Below are 6,239 nucleotides of genomic sequence, written 5' to 3'. Positions count from 1 at the left end.
TTTCAGAGCTGCTAGGACCTGATTGGAATTAAGGCCGGACTTCCGCATGCAACAGTGCTTACGTCACGAGAGGGGCGTGTTTTATTCGTTCCGAGCCACGCCCACTTTTAGTGCAGCAACTGTGCACTGTAAAGTCAGGGAGGGAAATGAGTAAGCGAGACCGGAGGCCAGCAAAACCACTGAAAGGGTGGCCACAGAGCCGCACGCGCTGTCTCTCGGCAGCCCCACCCCTGTCCGGCGGAGGAGGGCCGGGTTAGGAGCTGCCCCGCTGGCCTGGGACGCTGATCCCAGGACGGGTTAGGAGGAGCTTCTGTACGTACTATCCAGTGCTCGCTTCCAAAGAAAGCGCGCACCTCAATGTTTCTTGGGTCCAGGAGCATTTGGGAGGCTTAACAAGACAATGTACCCAAGACAAAGACTTTTATTACCGTACCTTCATCCCGACAGCAGCAGCATAGTAACAAGTGTGACTCATGTGATATTCAGTACCTGTGTTTCTCATTTCACGAATTATCTATATTTCAGTCCTTTAAGCTGCAGATCTTCTCTGGTCAGCTCTTAGGTTAAGCTTGGGCGCTATAAGTGTCCAGTGTTATGATCTGCTTTATACTTGAGAGATTGCCAACGACTGGTGTGTAACTTTTTTTTTTTTTTTTTTGAGGTATGTGCAAACTTTAAGGACTCAGATTAAGATACCTTCGTGTTCCTTCCATACTCCACTCCTTCCAGTTTCCAAGAAACAATGTATTCATTTCCTCCTTTTGGAGAGTGGTGCTGAGTATCTTCCTGGAGTAAGCTCTTTCATAAAGCATAGGGGCAGACAGCAGGCTGTAGTGTCCGTATCGGTCCAGCTAAAGTAGTTGGTAATCTAAAATCATCAAATCGAAACAAAAGATCAATCCTTTTTCATCTCTATGTTCCTGTCTTTGGGGTCTTGTATGCTTGAATACAGGATTCTAGGCATATCTAATTAGGACTTAACTAATTAAGACCGTTGTACACAATGGAATTTTTCTTTCTACATTAACATTAGAACATGTGAAAACAAAAAGTTTGAAGCTTTGATTATCTGTCTTTCTGTCTCCTTTCAGCATTGCTCCACAGAGCCACCACTAATTGAGTGGGTTTGGATCCAAGTTCTGGAATATTGGGGTAATCACAGTCCAGATTTCTCATCTTTTCAATATTGTGGGTTTTTTGTTTGTTTGTTTGTTTTTTTAGTAATCAAGTCATTTATGAGTAAAGGATTTAAATTCAATCTTCCTTTCTCACCATACTTAGTGTGACTTAAGCCAGTGGTTCCCAACCATCCTAGTACAGCGGTCCTTTAATACAGTTTATTTTGTGGTGATTGCCAACAATAGAATTGTTTTTTATTGCTACTTCATAACTGTAATTTGCTACTGTTACAATTCTTAATGTAATGCAAATACTTTTTTGGAGACGGGGTTCCCAAAGGGGTCTGGACCCACAGCTGACTTAGCCTATTCTTCATCCATTCACCATTTATCAAATATAGATACCACTTTTTTTTTTCTAGGCTCTGGGGAAACTTAATCCCAAGTCCTAAAACTTGAACTTATGGGAAGGAGATGTGTAAAAAACCACTGGATGTAACAGAAAAGCCAAGGACTAAGAATGTTGAATTTCCCTTTCCCAGACTTCTCCACTGTAGTCAAACTCATACAGACACATGTTGCTTCTCATAAAGGACCCTGAGTGCCTAAAGTTCTCATTTTTTTTTTAAAGTCTGGAATTCAATGTATTTAACAATCTATGTCATCTCTTTGAGTCAGTTTGTAGTCATGTCTGTTTGTTCTTATTGCAACTCCCTTAGACAGTTACCTATGAAAAACCTTTTAGCTGGGTTGTGGTGGCATGTGCCTTTAATCCCAGAACTTGAGAGGCAAAGACAGGCAAATCTCTCTCCACTCCCCTCCCCTCCCCTCCCCTCCCCTCCCCTCCCTTTCTCTTTAAGATTTATTTATTTTATGTATATGAGTAAACTGTAGCTGGACAGATGGTTGTGAGCCATCTTGTGGTTGCTGACAATTGAACTCAGGACCTCTGCTCGATCTGGAACTCCTCACTCTGGCCCCAAGATTTATCTATTATTATATCTAAGTACACCATAGCTGTCTTCAGACACACCAGAAGAGGGCATCAGATCTCATTACAGATGGTTGTGAGCCACCGTGTGGTTGCTGGGATTTAAACTCAGGACTTTCAGAAGAACAGTCAGTGCTCTTAAATGCTGAGATTGCCTGAAGGCAAATCTCTTGACCAAGGCCAGCCTGGTCTGTAGAGTCAGTTCTAGAACAGCCAGGGCCACAATGAGAAAACCTGTCTCCAAAAACCAAAAACCAAAAACCAAAACTAAAGCAAACCAAAAAAGAAAAAGAAAGAAGGAAGGAAGGAAGGAAAGAAGGAAGGAAGGAAAGAAGGAAAGAAAAGGAAACAGCTTTTATTTTATACAACTGGCCCAAAAATACTTCCTATATTTTCAATTCCTAAAATGGATTCTAGCAATATTTAATGAAAGACAGCCACCATGGCAAACCTCCAAATATTACAGTTTCCCCCACAGACAAGTTTACAAATACTTCAAAATATCTGCTGGAACTCTATCATGCTTTAGAAAATTTTGTAGCAGTGCCCCAGACCTAAGCCCCCAGACCTTAGCACAACTCACTCCATGTTGGAAATACTATTCAAGTTGTAAAACTCAGCAGGTAGACAGCACCACCTACCAAAACTAAAACAAAGGCCTAATCTATCAAAGACCATATAGTTCTGGGAAAATACCAAAATGTACTAACCCTACTTTTTAGCTCTTATAGTTTCACTTCTGGAAAACTGTTCTTGTTAACCAAAGAGTTTCAAACTAGAACATGGTTTTTGTGCTTAAAAGCTCACCATGAGAAAGGCTCAGTGCTACACTCAGATCTCAAACCCAGCATAGTTACCAGCCAGCTAATAAAGACTTTCTATTGGCTTAAACCAATGAAAAATGAGATTCCAGGGGGGGGGGGAAGAGAGAGAGAGAGAGAGAGAGAGAGAGAGAGAGAGAGAGAGAGAGAGAGAGAGAGAGAGAGAGAGGAAGAAGAAGGAGGAGGAGGAGGAGGAGGGAGGGAGGGAGGGAGAGAGGGAGGGAGGGAGAGAGAGATTTAGGCATGAGAATGTTTTATGCTAGTTTTTGGGAGCCCTTGTTTCTGAGGCAGGTTCATATGATTTTTCTTATATGACTTCCCCTTTCAAACAGGTCTTCAGTGAATGCAATTATTGGTTCTCATCCAACTTTGAGCTTTGTTAAGCTGCTGTAGACAGTCAAAGGACACCTAAACATGTTAGAATCAGCTTTTTAAAACAGCAAAGGGGGTTTCCTATGTTACTATTGCCCCCAAAACCCCTAACTCATTTCTGAACCAAGGTGTTCTTGCCAAGGAAGTCAAAGGTCGGCATTAGTTGATGTATGGCTGCCACTCTTTGTTCTTGTTAAGATGGTTTGTTTTACAGAAGCAAATATAACGTAAGTGTGTATGAAATAAAAGCTTTTAGAGTTCATCAAAACATAGCTTGTTGTTGACCCTTTTTAGACCTCTCACTATTTCTACAAATATTAGTGTACAAGAGATACATTTTGTGCATCTTGTAAAGTCACTGAAACGACTGTTCAGTTTGTAAATAAATTGAACACATTTGGGCTTTGCTGCCATGGCTGCTCTGGTCAGTTTTCTACCCATGTAATTCATATATTTTGTTTTTAGTTTTCTAAGGAACCTCTATGTTGCTTTTCAAAGTTGCTGGACAAGTTTACATTTCTAAGATGGATCAATGGATACAGAAAACTGTGATATCTACACAGTGGAATATTAATTCATCCACAAAGAAGACATTTGCATAAAAATGAGTTGAACTGGTGATTACCACACTAACAAAGTAAGCCAGATTCAGAAAGAAAAACATAATCTATGCTGAATGTGGGCTGTAGAAAGTCATGGAGGCAGTGTCGTGGGCTAAGGAACTATAGTTATACCATCTCATGAAAATATTCCTAAGAATACTTTAAGTATTAAAACTACCCTGGGTAAAACTGATCTCTGTACTAGCCCTAAATTCCTAAGGTAAACTAGTCTCTGGACCAGTCCTATATTCCTGAACAATATGACCTTGAGCTAAAGGTTAACTATCTGACCATAGCTGACTACAGTTGTTACCTGTCCACTTCTGTAAATTACTTCTGCGAACCATGCTTGCTTTCTGCGTACATTACAATTGTGGATTTTTTTACCCTTAAAAAGTTAAATGGAAGTCACGGTTGCTTCCTATTGATCTGCTTGGTGGTTAGTGAAGACTCCATTCTGCTTTTTCAGGCCTCTTGGGAGTTTTTCTCTTCAGGTACCTCGTAACAGTAGAGCTTCTATTTGAGAAGAAGACAGAAGGGAAGAGAGACAAGAGAGGGTAACAGGCAATGAATGTAATTAAAATACATAAAAATGCATGTGTGAAAATTTCCTTGTAAAAGTCACTATTTTGTGCAATGAATACATGCTAATAAACAGTACATTCACGGGGGCTGGAGAAATGGCTCAGAGGTTAGGAGCACTGACTGCTCTTCCAAAGGTCTTGAGTTCAGTTCCCAGCAACCACATGGTGGCTCACAACCATCTGTAATGAGATCTGACTCCCTCTTCTGGAGTGTCTGAAGACAGCTACATATAATAAACAAACAAACAAACAAATCTTTTTCAGATGAACTTGTAGAACTGTCAGCTATACCTACACCATGCCTGCCTGGATGTTGCCATGCTCCCACCTTGATGAAACAATGGAGTGAACCTCTGAACCTGTAAGTCAGCCCCAATTAAATGTTGTCTAAGAGTTGCTTTGGTCAATGTCTCTTTTCACAGTAGAAAAGACAGACATCTAAAACAAACAAATAAGAATAGGTCAAGACAGTGACTGGGGATAAAGGAGGCACATAAGAATCAATGGGGGTGACCTTAGCTATGACTCACTACACTGGAGATATGGAATCTGAAGAGGCCACATCCTGTAGCCAGACACGAACCCCAGTGGAGAGACAGAGACACCAACCCACCCACAAAACTCTCAACCCAAAATGTATCTTTTCTATAAGAAATGCAGGCATAGGGGAGGGAGCAGAGACTGAGGGAATGGCCAAGCAATAACTAGCCCAGCTTGAGACCCATCCCATGGGCAAGCACCAATCCCTAACATTATTAATCCTACTCTGTTATGCTTGCAGAAAGGAGCATGCTATCCTCTGAGAGGCTCCACCCAGCAGCTGATGCAGACAGATGCAGATACCCACAGCTAAACAGTGGATGGAACTTGGTGACTCTTATGGAAGACTAGGAGGAAGGATTGTGGGCCCTGAAGGGGATAGGAACTCCACAGGAAAACCAACAGAGTCAACTAACCAGGGCCCTTGGGGCTCTCAGAGGCTGACCTACCAACCAAAGAACATATATGGGCTGAACCTAGACCTCCCTGAACATATGTAGCAGATATACAGCTTGGCCTTCATGTGAGTCCTGAACAATTGGAGCGGGGGCTATCCCAAAAGTTGTTGCCTGTTTTGGGGATATGTTCTACTAGCTGAACTGCCTTGGTTGGCCTCAGTGGTAGAGGAAGCACCTAGCCTCTTGAGACAGAGACTTGAAGTACCTGATTGGGGGGAATCCCCAGGGGCCCCTGCCCACTCAGAGGAGAAGGGGAGAGGAGGATGGGAGAAGGGTTGAGGAAGGGGTGATTGGGAGGGGGACAGTGAGTGCCATGTAAATTGAGTACAAATTTAATAAAAAAAATTGGGCTGGTGAGATGGCTCAGTGGGTAAGAGCACCGACTGCTCTTCCAAAGGTCACGAGTTCAAATCCCAGCAACCATATGGTGGCTCACAACCATCTGTAACGAGATCTAACTCCCTTTTCTGAGTGTCTGAAGACAGTGTACTTACATATAATAAATAAATAAATCTTTAAAAAATAAAAGATACTATAGTAATTAAAATAAAAAAGAAATGTGAACATTTCTCCTCTCAGCTCTGGGATCCCATTTGGCTTGGACATGTATAGACCCTGTGCATGCTGCCACAGTGTCTATGAGCTCTCAGGGGCTTTCATCCTGTTGTGTCTAGAAACTCTCCTTTCTTTGGGGTCCTCTACTCCCACCAGCTCTAACAATCTCTCCATCTCCTCTCCCACAGAGGAGAGGGA

General features: G+C 42.2%; 1 long non-coding RNA gene across 1 annotated transcript; it reads left to right on the top strand.

The window, feature by feature from the left end:
• The first annotated feature begins 109 nt into the window (after nucleotides 1-109).
• Nucleotides 110-6,016, top strand: Gm36768 (predicted gene, 36768). The gene is made up of 4 exons (NR_168690.1): nucleotides 110-312; nucleotides 1,092-1,152; nucleotides 4,753-4,849; nucleotides 5,270-6,016. It is a non-coding gene; the product is annotated as a predicted gene, 36768 (long non-coding RNA).
• Nucleotides 6,017-6,239: the final 223 nt, after the last annotated feature.

The sequence above is a fragment of the Mus musculus genome, chromosome 17 (genome assembly GCF_000001635.26).
Source record: "Mus musculus strain C57BL/6J chromosome 17, GRCm38.p6 C57BL/6J".
NCBI classification, from domain to species: domain Eukaryota; kingdom Metazoa; phylum Chordata; class Mammalia; order Rodentia; family Muridae; genus Mus; species Mus musculus.
Note: the sequence above shows the minus strand (reverse complement) of the source record. Positions and strands in the feature narration are given on the sequence as shown.